This window comes from Salvia splendens, chromosome 15 (assembly GCF_004379255.2).
Source record: "Salvia splendens isolate huo1 chromosome 15, SspV2, whole genome shotgun sequence".
Taxonomy (NCBI): Eukaryota; Viridiplantae; Streptophyta; class Magnoliopsida; order Lamiales; family Lamiaceae; genus Salvia; species Salvia splendens.
In genome coordinates, this window is record NC_056046.1 from 19,395,375 (window position 1) to 19,415,998 (window position 20,624).

A 20,624-nucleotide genomic window follows, 5' to 3' on the forward strand; every position below is an offset into this window, starting at 1 on the left:
ACTAAAACACTACAGAAATTAAGTACTGGGATTTGTAAATAAATTAATATGAAAAGAATTTAAAAATTATTAAATTAGTATTAGAACATACTACAAGGGTAAATTAGTAATGTCAAAAAATAAAAATCATATTTCTCCCCTAAATTCTTAAATCCTCAAAGGTGTTGGTTATGTAGAAAGATCTAAAAAAATATGTGTATTAATATAATGTTGCCATTTGACAAATCAATTGACCAATTAATAAAATAAGGATGTGTGCACATGATTCTGTTTATTATTACCCAAACTATGCTGAGATTCATACTATTCCATACGACATAATATTTTATTATTCAAATTGATTAAATGAGTATTATGAAATATTATGCATTTCCTTTTTACTTTTCTAAAAATCTATTCAATTGCTCACACTTCTTATATATGTGTGAAACAATTGAATATCCCAGTTACCACAAATAAATGACATGTGTAACTTAGGCTCATAGCTATTAATCTCCAAAATGTAACCAGTGACATAAATAGCTTCATTTTCAATAATTTTCATAGTCATTCAAAGCAATCAACCATGGGAAAGAAACAGCTCAATCAACCAACCCATAACTATTGCTTCATAAAGAGTGAAGAACATCTAGAGCCATTCTCTGTATAAACTGCAGCAACCTTCAAGATTCTGTCTGCCTATTTTTTTTGGTGGGTGGGCATACCTGCAGTAACATAAATAGTAAAATCAACAATCAACAATATATAAAGGGCATTAATAAGGTTCCCCTACACCATCAATCTCTTATTGTTTGCTCACTTTAACAAACTAATCCTAAAATTTACCTTTGGGAAACAGTGCTTAGACATCTTGTCCAATACTTTATGAGCCATGGCCAAGTTTGAGTCAGATGAAAAAGCTTCTACTAAAGCTTGGTAAACATATGGGTCAGGTAACATATCCTTCTTCTCCATCTCCTGCTGATAGACCAGAGCACAATCTGGTCGTTGACACTTGCAAAGCCCATGAATGAGAGCCATGTAAGAAATTCTATTATGGCCACATCCCTTATGCTCCATTTCAATCCAAAGATTAAGAGTGTCTTCCGGTTTTCCGGAACTGCACAATCCATCTACTAGAGTTGTATAGGTAATGATATTTGGTTCCACTTCCTGTTCTATCATCATCGAAAAACACAAAACAGCCTGATCAGCATTTCCCTCTTTGCACCAGCCATCAATTAACAAGTTGTATGTAACTACTGATGGGACAAGTCCCTTGTCAAATATCTCTTTCAGAATATCTTCAGCTTCATTTATCCTTTTAGCCTTACAAAGACCCTTAATGATAGTGTTATGGGCAACTACATCGGGGCAATAACCTTGTCCACAAATCTCTCTAAATAGCTCCATATCACGGTCTAGTTCATTGCCATTCAGAAAACCATCAATAATTGCAGAATATGCAATCATATCAGGGAGGAATCCTTCTTTGCTCATGTCAGTAAGGAAGCTATATGCTTCATCTGACTTTCCATGTTCACATAGCTTCTTAACAAGCAGCGTATAGTTTTTTATCCACGGCTCATGCCCGCAAGAACGCATCTCCCTCAACAAATCAATAGCTCCGACAACATCCAGTTGTCTACATAAGGATCCAAGTATGCAGTTATAGGTGAAGTGCGTAGGGTGGATTTCTGTCTCCTTCATCTTATTGAGGAGATTAAAACATTCATTCAACTTATCAGCATTGCTCAAGCACTGAATCAAATTATTGAAAAGTAGAACAGTACAAGTGCAACCACATTGATCCATAGAATGGAACAAGTCTAGAGCCATTGTTGGGTTACAAACCTATCCCACATCGGATGAGTGATGGAAGTTGGAAGGTGTATATAATTCCTGTCCAACCCCAATTAGTTTGAGGCCTTTTGGGAGTGACCCAAAAACAAATCCGTGCGGGCTTGACCCAAAGCGGACAATATCAAACTAAATGTTGCAGTCGACGATCCTAACAAGTGGTATCAGAGCCCAGGTGGCTATGGGTTGTGCCTGGATGAGCCCCGGTTAGGGTCGGGCACTGAAGGACTCGGGTTAGAGTCGGGCCCAGGATGACCCAGGGGCCAGGGCTGGAACGACCCATGTTCGTGTCGACTGTGTTCCCGATGTGGTCTCGGTTTGAGGGGAGGTTTGTTGGGTTACAAACCTATCCCACATCGGATGAGTGATGGAAGTTGGAAAGGTGTATATAATTCCTGTCCAACCCCAATTAGTTTGAGGCCTTTTGAGAGTGACCCAAAAACAAATCCGTGCGGGCTTGACCCAAAGCGGACAATATCAAACTAAATGTTGCAGTCGACGATCCTAACAGCCATATCTAGTTTACCAGCATTGCATAAGCCACCAATGACAAATTCAAAACAAGTTGAATCAAGGTTTACCTTTGTTAAAGATGTCACACCTTCCTGAGTGTTTTCATTCAGACCAGAACCTGTACATGCCTTCAGCAGACAGTAAGCTTTATCATCATATCCACCGTTAATGAGATCTTTCAAAATAGAACTAAACAACGAAAGCCTTCTCCCCGCATCCAAATCCATCAAAGCGTCTTCAATCAATTGAATCATGTCTCTGTCATCCAGTATACATGACAAAAGCTGGTAAATTATTTGCACATCAGGAGGAATTCCTGAGACCCGCATGTACTTGTACAACATTAGGGCTTTCTCTATGTAAGAATTCCTTATTCTTACATAAACCTCTAATTAGTACATAATAAATGGAAACATCGAGAAAATATCCATGTTTCTTCATTTTATCATACAGTTGTAGAGCTTTATCCACTCTATCCTCCCTCACAAAGCCATGGACTAAAATGCATAATGTTTTCTCATTCAAACTAATCTTGAGATTCCTTTCAGCCCACTCAATCAACTCAAACGCCATATCAACTTCCCTGCACTTACTGTAAGCAATGTTATCAAATAGCGGATATGGCGGCGCCATGACGCTATGGCATGGCGTTTGGTAGTGGAAACGTCATAGCACCATGTCGCTGCCATAGCACCGCCATATTCGACATTTGACAACATTGCGTGTGTACTGCATTTAGGAATATGGCATTATGCAAGAAACATGGTTGTTAGAGTGGTATATTATGCTTTATTAATTGTTTAAAGTGTTTTAGATGTTATATTTTTAATATTTTTAAATTTTTGAATTATATATAAATATATAAGTATTATTTTATTTATTTAATTTTTGACCGCCATATCCGCCATACTAATACGCCATATCCCTGTGGCGGTTTTTAGGCAAATCGCCATAAGCCGCCATACGAGATTGATAACATTGACTGTAAGACAGAACCAAAATAGCCACTATATGCTGATCAAGCAATCCCTTTTTAGTCAAATCATTGAAAACCAAAATCGCCTTATCGAACTGGTTGGCATTGCAATAGCATTGTAAAGCTGGTGTCAATGCGTGCTTATCGATGGGCCAACCCAACTCTCTCATCTCATTCAACCTATGCTCCAATAGACCGACATCACCACTTTTTGCAATAACCTCCAATAAACAATTATAGCTATAGCCAATCAAAGAACAAAGTGCAGACATTTTCATGTGATCAAACAAAGAATTAGCTTCTTCAACTAGACCCTGACTACCTAGACACCTGAGAAAATATCCAAAAGCCCCTGGCGTCCAATAACACGATGTTTTAGTCAAAGATAGAGCAAGCTCCCTCATTGGGGCATTTTGTCGAGCAGTTGATAGGATTTCAGCTATGGCATTGTACACATAGCAGTTGTGCGTGTAACCACGTTGATTGGAAGCCCATTGGAAGAATAGCTGAGCCGGTCTCCAGTTCCTCAATGACTTTAAGACGGTTTCAACCAGTTGGGGAGTGAATTCTTGAAGCTCAGGGGATTCCAAGCAGAAGGGTCTTCTCGTGAAAGTGGAGATGAGGGAATCTTCAACTGTATTTGTTTTCTTGTTGCTGCTGCAGAAGTATTTCTTCTGAAACAGGCGAGTGGCAGGATTTGTGTTAGAATAGAGTGTTGAGACTATGGAATTGAATACGAAGTGTGCGAAGCATGGCCATTTGAATTGAATTGAAATTTTCCTGTGCAAACTGCTCTTATAAACTGGTATTGAAAATTAAACATGGCGCCAGTTCAGTAGGGATATCATATTTTGGCATCCAATTATGTGTGCCAATAATCAGCACTACTAAATAGTGAGAAATAGGAGCCACTATCTTGATGGGTAGTGTTAAAGTTTTAATTAATCCATCCAATTTTATACTGATATGCACTTTAATGTTGAATATATGTTGTTTAATGTATTAATATGTTAAAATGTTTGAAAATGTCAGACAGAACTAAATACTGCTAGTTAGCTGAGAACTTGTAAAAGGCAAAATATAGCAAATTTTTTATTTTTGGACGAATATACCCACAACTTTTTACCCAAGCCAAATTCCTGTTGACTCAAAAATCCTTACAAATATGGAAACTCTCACTCTCCCAAATACTAACTCTCTCTCTAATATGGGTGTGTGTGTGTGTGTGAATGAACGTGTGCGCGAGTTTAAATGTCCCGGACCTTTCTCCAGTCCCCCACTCTTCGTCTTCCTACAACACATTTATAGGCTCCACATTTTTTATTTAGCCGACTTACTTTTGCGGCTAATCTAATATTGTTAGTTCTATAATTCTAAGGTTGGAGTTCTTAATATAATTCTAGAAATAAAAATTAAGCACCAGCGCTAATAAAATGAAATAATAACCGTTTGTTGGTGTTTTATGTAGTATTTCTCATAATAATAGATTCCATGCTTTTGATGTACACTTGACTTTGTGATTGATTTTATATATCTGCATCTAATATTAGGTACGAGATGATTCATAAAAATAATCTTAAATACGATAAAATGTCATACCGTACAGAGACCTTTAAAGCTTTCTTTGGCAAAAATCGTCCGGACAACATTAGGGGCAGAAGTAAATTGGCCCGTATGCATTCGTTGCTTAACAACCTGAAGCATCAAGACTAGGTATGACAACAGCAATAACATTAAATATACAAGGACAAAAAATAAGTTGATAAAGTAAACGATCCACAAATACTTTCCTAAAAGAAGAAAGAAAAAGGATACAAATGATAAAAAGAAGAGTTTTTTTGTTAAACATTTACCTCAGTGGGTACACGAATGAAAGAACCAGCCATGCCTGCAAGGCATCAGCAGTTAATAAAAAGAAGTGACTCACATTAAGATATTGATATGGCAAGTTTGTTTTGGGTTGAGAGTTTTGGGACGTTAGACAAAGGATACTTACATGTAATCATATACCTACTAGCTATGCTAATGTATAATAAGTAATACGCTAATATGGTGCAGCTTACCAGATGAGCCACAGCACTGAGGTTCACTGGGAAGGTCCTCAAAAGCTTTTGCTTGGCAGGCTCATGAACACCAACAAACACAGCAGATGCACTGTCCAAAAATCTTTCAATCATTCCACAATTGCACAAATTTAGCATATATTTTTTTATACATGAATGTAAAAGTGTAGCTTAATATAATACTTAAATAGTACTACTAAATAGCATGAATTACAATGTGTGAACTCAACAAACTAATTCCTGTATTGCACACCTTAACCTTCTCTAAGTATCAAACTACAAGGTTTACATAAGTCCATACAGTAAGACCCCATCAAGATTTCCAGCAAGGCCAAAATATAATCCTTTGAGAATTACTTGATCTCCACCACGTGCAGCCACAAATAAAAGGTATATAAGAAATTTTTTCAGAAGCATGTGCCAAGTGTATTTGATGAAATTCTCGTCAACTTGGTCTTCACATTTTATTTAACATAAGGCGCATGTTGTGAGTCATAATGATGACGAAAAATGATAATCTTAATAAAAAATAAGAAAAAACTGCTTCAGTTGACATGCAAGCTCTTAAATAATTTTATTCGTGTTATGCATTAACAACCATCTTTCCTTTCTCCTCCTCTAAAATGGAGTATGAAATATGAACAATACTCCATGCAACCACTGAGATCCGACTTAGCATAATCAAGAGAAACCTATGAAATAAGAATTGTTTACAATACTCTAGCAGGTTTAGCTAACAGACCAAAACAATAGTTGCTCATATCTTCGTTTATGAAAATAGTGCCAATGAGAGATGACCTGCAACTGCATCTTTATTGGATATAAATCTGTTTCAACTACACCACCAGCTGTCCCACCAGCTATAACACCCTCCGCAAAAGTAAAAGTATCTAGAAAGTTAATTCAGTGACTTAGAGAGAATGTCCAATGTAATGTGTAAATGTGTTTTAAGATGCCCATGATTTGAAAGCATGAATACTAATATGCAACATGTGTTCCCCATGAACCAAGGATCCCTCTCATATAGGAAAACGGATGAATATAAGCAACGAGTACAAGCATGAGCAATAATTAAAGCAGAGAGGTCCTCCAAACGAAGAAGCTACACATTCCCACTACTCACTACTGGTTGTTCTATTGGCAGCCTCTGATGCATATCTTCAAGAATTGAGATTTCAGAATTAGCAGATTCAAATGGTTTTTCTTCTCGCGCATTAACTGATGCTAATAACTTTTTTAAGTTCCAACTAAAGGTGTTAGATAACTTCGCAGAGCAAATTAGCAGAGGAATACTAAATTAAAGCACTGATAACACTAATTAAATAGCTATAAGAGCTTAAACAGCCGATCAAATATCAAATTTCCCAATCAATCTAAATTTCAATTCAATAAAACAATGTGTTTATAGAATTGGATTTATCTACTTGGAGTGTGAAGCATGACGTCATACCAAGGCGCAGACTTGAGAGGGCTGACGCTACCCTCGAGAAGAGGCGGCGGCTGGGGTGGAACCCGGCGGAGGCAGCGCCGTGCAGTTGCTTAGACTAGTCATCGTCAAATGAAACGATTTTTTTCCGAATTTTAATTACTCTTTAGTGTGTTTTATTATTACTCCAAAACTTAGATGTTATTATACAATCAAAATATGAAAAACAAATGCATAATTAAAATTCTTTAAAAGAAACAAAAATTGCATATCTAAAATCCTTAGAAATTGAAAATTAAATAATTAAAAATCCAAATCTTTCTAGACTTTTGAAAACATCTCACATTGTTTGTGCGCTTATAATACTCGTGTATGCGTACAAGGCTTTCTACAAAACGTTATACATGACACCTCTATTCGCGTCCCGAATGGCCGATGGAGCCGGAGTCGTTGCACTGCCCGATCTGACAATTCTTCTCTTGCCTATGCTCTTCGTCGTCTTCATGCCAATTAGACATCGCCTTGTCTCTTGGTTCACCCTCTTGTTTGCACCCGCGGATGTGGACCCCGAGCCGCCCTTGTCTAATATTGTCCGGTTGTAGTGTGCTTTGTATCCTTTGGGCCAACCCTGACCCTGAGCTCGACTCTAGGCCATCAGACCACTTATTGACGCGACAAACCTCTCCTAGGTCAAGACATATTTGAAAGCCTTCTGTCATCAGTGTGATGGACTTTCATGACGGCTTTCAAAATATGAGTCTCACTTATGCCACTAGCTCAACCCTTCTCTTATTGTATAGATGTGACAGTATTATTATTGCATTAAATGGTGTCCTAGTCGAGGTTAGCTAAATTGTACTCACTGTGTTCCATAGTAGTGAATATATTTCTTTTCGACACAGAGTTTAAGAAAAAGAGTGTAATGTATTAAATAAAAAGATAATAAAGTAGGGGAGAAGAAAAAGTAGAGAGAAGAAAGTAAGAGATATGGAAAAGTAAGTGAGAAGAAATGTGTTGACTTTTACTAAAAATAGAAATGACTCCACTACTATGGAACGTACCAAAATGACAAAATGACTCTACTACTATGGAACGGATGAAGTATTCACTAGAGGTGTTTAGAATAAGGTTTTATTGTATGTAAACTCTTGTTAGTTGAATTTTGTTCTGGTACAATAATTCATAATTTGAATTAAGATGGGAGATCAATAATAATTTTGATGTGCAAGAATATGTTCTCTTCGTGGTGATGGGTGGTTTGCAGACTATTGCACGGAAGCAAAATTTTCCATCGTGTCGTTGAATGAGTACATTGCAGATGGAAACAAAGTGTGTTGCACTACTCGCCTGGAAAATGCCATATCAAGAAGAACGATGATGTCCAATGCCTTCTACGTTGAGTTTCCTGAAAAATTCTTCGCCTCTTGGCTTCCTGGAACGAGCCACAACCAATACACGACAAACCAAAATGGCATCTTACACGAGTCTCCTTTGTTGAAAAAAAAATCAGGGAATTAAAGATGATTGATCCCAAATTGATTGTATATCATAACTAGAATAGAATATCCGATGATCTCGTTTACCATATGTAAATTATCTCATGCCTATAAAGGGTGTAACCCTAACACATATTGTAATGAAGCAATAAAATACATCTTTCCGATCCCTAATTATTTCTTCATTGCGTCAGAGCAGGAAGAATTTTGGCTCAGAGAATTCTCATCATAGCCATGTGATACCCAATTCTCGGCCTTTACCTAAAACCAAAACCAGAACCCAACTCTCACATAAAAAATGTCAGACACAGACGGGGAGAAACCAGAAGTCGAATTCTCAAAGTTGAGGACAAACAAGAACGTTACCGTGGCGTTCAAATTAAACAGGAAGAACTACCCGTTGTGGTCGCGCTTGATGAAAGTCGCGATAGGAAGCATGAAGGGATACTCTCATATCCAAGATGAACCGCCAGAACCAGGTAGCAAGGGATATCGGGATTGGGAAGAAACCGATCTGGTAGTCTTTTCTTGGATCGTCGATAACATCGAAAATGATATTATCACCGATTTCGCTCACCACCAAACATCCAAGGCGTTGTGGGATAACCTCGCAATCACGTTCGAAAGCAAGGCTGATCCATATCTGATTTACGACCTGGAGGACAAGATAATATCGATTAGACAAGGAAATCTTGACCTTGAGACGTATTACCGTCGAATCCACGGATTGTGGGTGAACATTGATCGAACTCAAAAGTAATCCGTAACGTATTGTGATAAGGGGATCGGGCAGTATCGGCAGCACGCAAGTGAGAAACGACTCATCAAGTTTCTCACTGGATTGAATCAAGAGTACGACCACATCCGTAGGGAGATCCTCAAGCAACAACCATACCCCTCAGTCGAAGAAGCCTACTGATGGGTGAAGAAGGAGGCGGCTCGACAGAAAATCATGCCACCGGCATCCGCTCCACCCACCAGAGACTCCACTGGCGTGGGAAGTGCCGATGCATCATCGGGGAAATAGGCTATGGATTCGGGGCACAGAGGGATCGACCGAACAACCGTGGAGGCCAGCAATGACCGCCACCTGCCGGAGCCACATACCAGCCCGCCGGAGGGAGGCCGGACAAAAGTAAACTGTGGTGCTCCCACTGTGGGAAGAACAAGCACACGAGAGAGACCTGTCCAAGGCACGAGCCCAAGGAAAGCTCGCCGCCGTCGGAATCGCCGAAATCGGCCAGCGGCAGGATGCCCTAAATCAAAACAGAGGAGGGGCGAATGGAGGAGGAAACCAGCCGAACAATCCTCCCCAACCAGAAATCGGCAGCGGTAAAAGCGGGATCCAGGTCGTAAAATTTTTTGGAACGGGCCGGAGCGACGGAGGGTCAGAATTGGTGAGGCGGCGCGATGACTGGAGGTAAAGTCAAACCCTAACAACTCTTTTCTATTAAATTGCCAACCCCAAATTTATGATAAATATCAGAATATACCCCACTCCCCAAAATATGAACCCCCTAATTTACCTTATTATGATAAGTTGCCCAGAAATTTCAAAATTTCCAAAATACACCCAAAAGTTGGCCAAATTAACACCTAGAACCATTTTGCACCCCTGATAAATATTTCCGCTGCATTTAACGTGCAAAACAGTAATAGAATTGATACAAGGGGATGATTTTTTTATTGTGGGGCTACAGATACTATGACTCCAGAAAGAACGGACTTTAGTGAGGTTACTAAAACTTATATTCGAACTGCAAATGGGGAACTAATTAATGTAGCAGGGGCCGGGACCATAGAAATTTCTCCAACTCTTCGTTTGTCAAATTGTTTATTTGTGCCAAGTTTATCTCAAAGATTGATGTCACTGAGCCATGTCACAAGAGAACTAAATTGCACACTTCTGATGCACCCAAATTGTTGTATTTTACAGGATATTCAGACGAGGAAGATCGTTGGGCGTGGCACTGAGAGCCAAGGACTCTACTACGTGGATGGGGTAGCTCAACAAAGTAGTGCAATGATGGCTCACGGATCCACGAGAGAGGAGGTTTGGTTGTGGCACAGAAGACTAGGACATCCTTCCCATGGTTATTTTCAGCTTTTGTTTCCAAATTTTACAATTCCTAAAGATTTTTCCTGTGAGACATGTGTTTTGGCGAAGAGCTACAGACAATCTTTCAAACCTTCAGATAATCGTATAAAATTTATGTTTGAACTTGTGCATGCTGATGTTTGGGGCCCTGCGCCCGTTATTGGGGGAAAGGGTTTTTAGATATTTTGTTACCTTTATTGATGATTGCACTAAGATGACTTGGATTTATTTATTGGAACACAAATCTGAAGTGGTCGAAAAATTTATCCTCTTTTTTCATATGATCCAAACCCAGTTTCAAACCACCACAAAAATCCTTCGATTTGATAATGGGATGGAATTTGTTAACAGTGACATGTCTGAATTTTTTAGAAAAAAGGCCTTGTTCACGAAACCTCTTGTGCCTATACACCCGAACAAAATGGGCTAGCCGAAAGGATAAACAGAACAATTCTAGAAGTCACTCGTGCTCTCATGATTGAATCCAAAATCACAGCCTTTCTTTGGCCCGAAGCCTTGGCAACCTCGATCTACCTCATAAACCGACTACCCACCAAAATCCTCAACAAAAAAAACCCCTTGATATTATCTCCCAACAAGCAAAAATACCTGAATCCCTTAGCATGCCACCTAAAGTCTTTGGGTGCACAGTCTATGCCCATATTCCCAAACATGAAAGAACCAAATTCTCACCTTGTGCTACCAAATGTGTTTTTGTGGGATACGGGGTAAACCAAAAGGGTTATCGATGCTTTGACCCGAGTACTAAGAAAATCATCACCACTATAAACTGCAACTTCGTACCGATTTCTGAAGAGAACACTGTAGTTGATACTAACACTGCAGAAGAAGAAGAAGAGGACAACACTATCGATAGTGACACTAGGAAGTATGTTCTTCCAAATCGGAGTACTCGGGGTATTTCCCCAAAACGATATTCTCCCGAGAAGATTGGTGCAAAGAGCAGATATGGAGTTGCAAATTTTGTGCAAGGAAATTTGAGTAAAATGGCACGTGCATTTGAAGCGGCACTCTATGAAGAAGATGAGATTCCACAGACTGCCGAGGAAGCAATAAAGCACAAACACTGGAGAGAGACTATGTTTACAGAGATGAAAGCATTGATGAAAAACAATACCTGGGTGAAGGGAAAGCTGCCAGAAGGGGTCAAAGCCGTGGGGTGTAGATGGGTGTTCACTATCAAACGGAGACCAGATGGCTCAGCTGAGAGATATAAGGCACGGCTTGTAGCAAAGGGGTACACTCAGACATACAGGGTTGACTATGCTGAGACTTTTTCTCCAGTAGCGAAGATCAACACGGTTAGAGTTTTGTTCTCAGTCCCCGCAAACAAGGATTGGCCACTTTACCAGGTCGATGTGACCAATGTTTTTCTACATGGAGAACTACCTAAGCCCATTTATATGGTTCCTCCGTCTGGTTTTTCAGATGAGTTTCAACCCGGAGAAGTGTGCAAGCTCCAGAAGACGTTGTATGGACTAAAGTAGTCTCCCAGGGCTTGGTTCAGCCGATTCACTGAAGTGATGAAGAAATATGACTACAGGCAGAGCAACTCAGATCACACACTGTTCCTCAAGAAGAAGAATGGGAAAATCACATGTCTTATTGTCTATGTCGATGACATGATCATCACGAGGATGATGAAGAAAAAATTGGCGAATTGAGGAAGAGCTTGTTCAAAGAGTTTGAAATGAAGGACCTGGGTCATCTCAAATACTTCTTGGGAATTGAGGTTTTGAGATCAGATAGAGGAATCTTCATCAATCAGAGGAAATATGTTCTTGATCTTCTAGCAGAAGTGGACATGATAGACTGCAAGCCGACAGACACCCCAATGATACAGAATCACGGACTGCAAATAGTCGAAGGAGCAAAACTCACGGACAGGGGGAGATACCAGAGACTGGTGGGGAAGCTCATTTATCTTTCTCATACTAGACCCGACATTGCATATGTTGTAGGAGTAGTGAGTCATTTTATGCACTCACCGCAGGAGGACCATTGGGAAGCCGTATCACGCATTGTCCGGTATTTGAAGGGCACTGCTGAGCATGGAGTATTGTTCGAAAAACATGGGCACTTGGAGATTAATGGTTTTACTGATGCAAACTGGGCAGGGAACCCAAATGACCGAAAATCCACGGCAGGGTACTTTACATTGGTAGGGGGAAACCTTGTTACTTGGAGGAGCAAAAAGCAGAAGGTGGTAGCACTTTCAAGTGCTGAAGCAGAGTTCCGTGGAATCAAGAGTGGCCTCACTTAGATATTGTGGTTGAAGAGGCTCATGACAGAGCTTGATCTTTATGTATCAAAACCGTGTAGACTGTTCTGTGATAACAAAGCTGCGATCAACATCTCTGAAAATCCAGTTCAGCACGATAGAACTAAACATGTGGAAGTCGCTAGACATTTCATCAAGGAGAAGATTGAGGCCAAGATTGTTGAATTCCCATATGTGAAGTCAGAGGATCAGCTGGCAGATATTCTAACCGAAGCTGTGAACGGGAAGTCGTTTAGAAAAGTACTAAGTAAGTTAAGTATCGGGATTCCCGTTGCTTAACTTGAGGGAGAGTGTTGGAAAGAAATCGGTGAATTAAAGATGATTGATCCCAAATTGATTGTATACCAGAACTAGAATAGAATCTCCGATCATCTCGTTTACCATATGTAAATTATCTCATGTCTATAAAGGGTGTAACCCTAGCACATATTGTAATGAAGCAATAAAATACATATTTCCGATCCCTAATTATTTCTTCATCCTTCATGGCAATCTTCTGCCATTCACAAGAAATCAGGTGTTTTTTTTTTATCTTGATTTAGCGTTGAAGATCCTTCTGAAGTTGCTGCTTCGTTTCTGTTCTTGCTGCTAGAACATCATCCATGAACCCTCTCTCCGGGAATTCTTGTGGGACGAGGCTTTGGTACGTCTCAAAACTCTCGTCTGCTTCCTTTTTCTTGTCCAGCAGGCTGTATACGATCCCCTGAAGCACATTTCACAAAGAGAATCAAGCAAGATTGTAAATTGAAGCTCTAGGGTGCTTTGAATATGCTCGTTACACGAAGCCAAGACGGGAAGAAGAGAATATGCTTATCACCGATAATATGAAGTTAATTTATTCTTTTTCAGCTTTAGATATTGTAACAATGAACGAATCAAAATCATAAATTCACAATAGTATTTTTTTTATAATTCAGATCAAATGTTTACACCGAAAGATGGAGCTCATGAGCTGAATAAAATTTTTTAGTAGTTTTACTATATTCTACCAAGAAATCGAGCATAATTCTACCACGAGAGAATCATCATCGAGTAATATAGTCCTAGCAAGAAGCAGCAATAGAAATGGTATAGTTTTGATGTTTTATTATGCAGTATAGTAATGAAATAACAAGCAAGGTCTAGGGACAACTACTTGACTAACCTGGCAAAGATACGGGCGAAAATCCCTTGGATTCTAGTCAATGAGAGCTTGAAAATTCCTCAATGCCTCCTCCAAGTCTCCCTGCAGTAACCACAAGGGAAAGATTGGAGCATCAAGTTCTCCACATACACAAAATGCCATAATTTTTGCCAAGAAACAAAACATCGATACTTTTCTTGTTGTATCATGTTCCAGTTTCCTCTTATATCCAGTGTTTTTACGTATGAACACCTTCCTTGTCAACGACAATTTCGATGATTTTAAATTTTTAACTAAAAAAGAATCAAACTACAATAGACTAGAATAACCAGGATGCCACAAATTGTCACCTCGATTAGATGCATTTGTGCAACTAAAATTTTTATATTTCGCTCTTCATTGACTTTATTCTCTCGACAAGCAACCTCTAGAGCCCTATCTAGCATCTCGAAAACAGCTGCTCCTTCTTTGTTCTTATGCATCACCATTGCCAGACCCTACCAAAGAACGGGCAACACAAGAATTTGTCTCGCTTATCTATAGCAATAGAAGCAGCAAACAATGAAGTCACGAATTAAACTATGGAAATAGCATAGATTTGGCTAGAACAGTACAATATGAATATATGCATGATCATAAAAAATCATTTCAACAACCTTCCCCTCCTACCTCTCCCATTAACAGAGATGACATTGGAGCACAAATCAATCAAGAATAACAATCACAAATACATGCCAATCAAGAATCATTTCAACATCCTACCCCCATCTACACCTTAACTAAAATCGACCATTTCAACATACTACCCAATTTAAGCCTTGACTAAAATTGATCATTTCAACATCCTACACATCTCCACCTTTCACTACACAATCAATGATATCAACATCCTAACCAATCTACACCTCACTAAAATCAATAGAACCAGACCACAATTCAAGCAAGAACATCAACAATCATAACTATACCAAAAAATACACAACCGATGATTTCATCATCTATCAAAACATTTCTTCTTCAAATCATCCAACATCATAACTCAACCCAAGATCAAACTAGCACTCTCAAGCACAAATTCAACCAAGAACAGTAACAATCACAATCAAATCACCACCAAAAACAGTTAAATGCACATCTCTAAACAAACCTAAGACATCATACATGCAAAGCTCTAAGCAAGAGAGGTTTCTGGTTGAGTATATTCTTGAACAAGCTCTTAGCCTCATTCAAATCCCCCATCATCTCATAACAAAGCGCCTGCAGCAGCCCCCACTCCATTTCACTAGGTTGCAACTCAATCAACTTCTCCACATTCTCCACAGCTTCACGACTCCTCCCCCTCCTCATCTTCACATTCACAACCATCTTAAAAACCTCAACATCACTAGGATTTTCCTGCAACAATCTCTCGCACATCTCCTCGCCTTCGTCATCACTAGCTCGGACATCTTTCTTCTCCTCAAAAACCTCACTTTCTTGAACCGGCTCTGCCAAAGCAGGCCTTTCCCTCACAGCCAGCGAAAATCAGTGACCCCAGCAATAAAGTTGCGATCTTTGCTACAAGAAAGCTCGATATTTTCTTCTGGGAAGATGAGAAGAGGGCTGGGACTGAAGGGGTGGTGGTTGATTGAGGTGAATTGGGAAATTTCGCGGCGAAATGAAGAGATAAAGATTTGGGGGTGAGAACTAGGGATTGTGAGGAGGGGCTTCTGATCTTTGGGTCTGTTATTGTGAGATGAGAGAGTGAAATTGAAGAGAGATGAAGCAGCCATTTTGTTTTCTAAATCGGCGGCGGAGATGGCGGCTGAAGACTGTAGATGCATAATTTTTTCTGCCCACCGGCGGCGGAGATGGCGGCAATGATTTTTTTTTATCAAATTATAGTAACTTTAAAAATTATATTTAAGCGTGATATCATTTGAAAATTTAGTTAAATTTAATTGGTATTTATTTCACATAAAAATTAAAATGTTGCATATTATAAATTCTTCTATTTTAGTTAATTTAATAAATTATTTGCAACATTATTCAGTAGCGGATCCATGATTTTCTGATTAGAGTGCGGTAAATAAATATCAACTTGGAGCTTCAAAATTCGATCCTCTGTCTTCTCTTTAATCTAGTACTCTCGATTAAAATCTACTTTTATTTTTTCGTTAACAATTCAATGTCTATAAAAAAAATGGATGATGTTTTTAATGACACTACTAGTTCATTGCATACTGAAAGTGGATAACTTTAGTTTGTTACTCTCTACGTTCCACTCAAGATGTTCATATTATCGAGTATCACGTGATTTTAGAAGAAATTATTAGGGAGAATGAATAGAGAGAAATTTTTTTTTGAATATTTTAATGAGGAGAAAGATTTATTGTCAAATATAAAAAGTGATCATTTTGAGTGAGATAAACGAAAAAGGAAAGATGGACATCTTGAGTGAGACGGAAGTAATACCTAAATAAGTTTCATTATTTGAAATAAAGTTTCTTAGATTTATATATTATGGTAAAAAAATGTACACTAGAAAAAAGAAATTGTGTACACACAACAGGTAGGCACTGACACTACACACATATTTGAAGAATGTGTTTTATGTGCATGTCCAATGTGTGTATTTTGAGTAGTGTGTGTGCGGTATGTACTATGTAGTGTAGACAGTCTGTATGTTGTCTGTGTGTGTCCAGTGTCCTCCTATATATGGATATATGCACTGAAGGTATCTAATGTAAACTATTTAGAATTTTAATTACTTACATTATATATGGAATTCAAACTGTGAAATTGAGAGATTTATAATTACTATAATTAATAATTTAATTTCAAATTCAGATATTTTTATGATACCAAACATTAATTGAAATTATATGCTTCAATTCTAATTTCATACTCTCAATTGCATGTATTAAGTGGAGCCTTAGATTAGATCCAACTAATTTCAAAAAGAAAAGATTAGATACGACTAAGATAGTATGATAATTTCCATCACTCCAATTTTAAAAAATCGAGTTAATTTTGCGTTTGTGAGCACTCTACTTACAATTTTTTTTATAATTATTTGAATTAAGCATCAACTTTTGTTTTCGTCATTTCTTTCAATTTAATTGATTTGTTCATTTTATAGCCCAACACAAAATCGTTGATTAATCGTAGTACTATCCTAAAGTTTGCTGGGAGAAATAGTAGGTAACGACGTCACAACAGCAGTAAGGGATTTCTTTTCTAGGGCGTACATGCCCCGCAGCTTTACCGCCACCATGATCGTGTTATTACCAAAAAAGGATAACCTACAAACATGGTCGGATTTCCGGCCGATCAGCCTCTGCAACGTCACAAATAAAATCATCTCTAAAGTTCTCTCGGAGAGGCTCGCACCCCTACCCCCCATCCTCACGGTCCCGAATCAGAGCGGGTTCGTCAAAGGCAGATGATGGGGTGCGTACTAAACAAGCCCAACAGCAATGACGGCCCATCAGCCCAAAACCAAAGCAGGAGTATGAGTTCGGCATTACCAAAGAGTTCGGCCTCAGCCTACAGCTCGGTAAAAGCCATCCAATCAAGCTCTGCTCTCAGGTCGGCATCAAGCTCTACTCTCAGATCGGCAACCAAAGCAGTTCGGTCTCAGTATTCGACCGAACAAGGAGTTAGTGGACCCATACAGGATGTCCAACACACCAACTACCACGTGGTGTCAACTCAGGCCACGATCGTAGGCCATGACCTACGCTACATCCACGATCTTAGGCCATGACCTACACGACATCCACGACTTAGGGTGGTGATGCAAGCCACGATCTTAGTTCAAGATATAAATGGAACTTAGATCTGATATGAGGGGGTTAAGCTCTCTAGAGATAAAACACCATATAGCAAATAGCAAGTTTGTATTTGTAAGCTGTAGAAAACAGATCAAGCAATACAATCTTGCCCTCCCTTTTTCCCGTGGACGTAGATTTACTTCAGTAAATCGAACCACGTAAATTCTTTGTGTCTGTATTTTCATTCTCTACCAGCATTTGCTAACATCAAAAATTCGCGGATCCATCACTGGCGCCGTCTGTGGGAAGCAGAGAACAAAATTTGTGATAAAGCGAATTTTTGATCCATTTTTTTTCCACCCAAAAAATGCATACCAGATCGCAGAGTACCCGTATTCCTGCCCGTGAGAACCAGGAGGAAGCCAATCCATCCCATAGGTCTGGAAAACAGCCTAGGGATAAATCCACCACCAGTTCTCATGGCGAAGGAACAGGCCGCTCCAAAAATCGTCCCACTGAGTCTTCCCAGCAGCCTGATTTGAATGAGGCTGTCAAGCTGTTCTTGGCTGAGAAGCAGGATGAGTTCTTAGCCTTCCTGCAAAAGAGCCAAGAGCCGAAGACGAAAGCGGAGGATTCTCCTTCCTCATCCAGACATGAAAGTCACTACCGCAGTAGTGCCGTGTCTTCCAGGAAGAAGAATCCTCAACCCCGACATATTCCTGCTCTTCCTCGGTACCGGAATCACAGGAGAACTCAATCTCCTCCATACCGACGAGATATCGGATTCGCCGTGTACGGAGCACTGAAGACTCCGTTCTCGGACGACATCACCCGAACTCCCCTACCGCAGAACTACCGAACTCCGTCGATGACTTACGACGGGCTCGTGGACCCTCACGATTTCTTGGGGCGCTATCAGTATAACATGGCGAACCAGGGTCTCAACGAGGTCCACATGTGCAAGCTGTTTCCCGAGCTGCTCATCGGGAACGCGAGAAGGTGGTTCGATAGCCTCCCCCAGGGCAGCATCAGATCTTACCGAGATCTAATGGATGCCTTCCACAGGAGGTTCTTTCAGAAAGCGGAAGCCCGAATCACTTCGGCTCAGCTGCTTTCCATTCGTCAAGGTCGCGACGAAAAAATCAGCGACTTTATGACAAGATTCCACAAGGAATGCCTGCAAGTAGACGATCTCAACGATCTGCTTGTCATCTCGGCATTCCAAAATGGAATCCTGCCCGGAGCTCTCTACAGGAAGCTCGTTGAGTGCGGTCCGCAGACAGCTCAGGAAATGTGGGACATTGCGGACCAGTACTCCCGGGCCGATGAGGCAGACCGTCGCAAACGGTCGTTAGACAGCTCATCGTCCCGAGGAGACAGGAGGAAGCCCGATCATAGCGATCAGGGACATCCTCGCCGGACTCCTTTTGGCGATCAGGGACATCCTCGCCGAACTCCTTTTGAAAGGATTCAAAGGACTCCGGTGCAAGACAGATTGGGACCCCGTCTCAATCCCGAGAAGCCGCCCGCTCAGTTCGTACCGCTGAACAAGCCGAGAGCGGAAATTTTCGAACTGCACTCTGACCTGTTCGAAAAGCCAAAGCGGATGACGAAATCAGCCGCGCGCCGACCCCAGGATAACTACTGCTCCTACCATCAAGACCACGGTCACGATACCGAGGAGTGCAGAAACTTGGCTGCAGGTATCGATGTTCTTGTGAGGGCAGGGACATTGAAAAAATACCAAAGCAAGCAGTCAAAGAAGAACAAGAAGCAGAGAGGTGCGAACTGCGCTCCTCAGGATCCGAAAAGGCAGCCGGATCCCGAAGACGATGACGAGCCGCAATATGATGGAGTAATCCTGACTATTGACGCTCTCCCAGCCGGGAAGACCAAGTCGTCCCTGAAGTCAGAGCGCAGGGGCTCCAATCGAGAGGAGCCAACGCATAAAAGGCTGAAGCAGGACGAAGTGATTACGTTCTCGGATGCTGATCCCGTCCCGGCCATCTCTCCTCACCAAGACGCCATTGTCATCCAAGCCGGAGTGGCAAACAAACTGATCCACAGGGTGTTTGTGGATACAGGAGCGTCAGTCAGCATTCTTTTTAAAGAGTGCTTCGACAAACTAGAAGTGGACCCAGCTCGGCTCAGCCCGGCTCCGCTTCCCCTGAAGAGCTTCGCCCAGGAGGACACCCGCCCTGAAGGTATTATCAGCCTTCCGATCACGGTGGGGAAAGCGCCTACTAGTTCCAGTACGATGATTGAGTTTTTCGTGGTAAAAGCTCGGTCCCCGTACAACGTCATCCTGGGAAGAGACTGGCTCAACACAGTTCGGGCCGTTTGCTCCACCTATCACCTCACCATCAAGATCCCTACTAAAGGAGGGATAGCGGTCATCCGAGGTGACCAAAAAAGAGCAAAGGAATGCCTGCAAATTGCGCTTAGAAGTGCCGAGCAGTCAGATCGGCACCACCAAGCATAGCAATCACAGCAGCCGGAGTCAGAGGCGATGACCGAAGTCATACCGGAGCCGAACTCGATGACAGTTCAGCTGTACGAAGACGATCCATCCAGAACGGTTAAGATCGGCTTCGCGGGAACGCCTCTACTTCGGGAAAAAACCATCCAGCTCCTCAAGGAGTACAAAGACGTCTTTGCATGGTCTCCGTTGGACATGACCGGAGTGCCCCCCGAGGTAATCACTCATCGTTTAAATATTGATCCTTCGGTCCGGCCGATAAAACAGAAGCAAAGACTCTTTGCGGCAGAACGAAGTCAAGTCATCCATGACGAAGTCCGTCAATTATTGAAGGCGGATGTGTTATTCGAAGTGAAGTATCCTTCGTGGGTGGCCAATCCTGTCATGATCAAGAAAAAGGAAGGAGGATGGCGGATGTGCATAGATTTCACCGATCTAAATAAGCACTGTCCCAAAGATTGCTATCCCCTTCCGAACATAGATAAAAAAGTAGAAGCTCTGATAGGCTTTGAAATTTTTTGTTTTCTTGATCTATACAAAGGATACCATCAGGT

The 20,624-nt window shown here is 40.7% G+C and overlaps 2 pseudogenes; both read right to left on the bottom strand.

The window, feature by feature from the left end:
- Positions 1–503: 503 nt before the first annotated feature.
- Positions 504–6,976, bottom strand: LOC121769039 (annotated as a pseudogene).
- Positions 6,977–13,064: 6,088 nt separating this feature from the next.
- LOC121766825 lies at positions 13,065–17,221 on the bottom strand (annotated as a pseudogene).
- Positions 17,222–20,624: the final 3,403 nt, after the last annotated feature.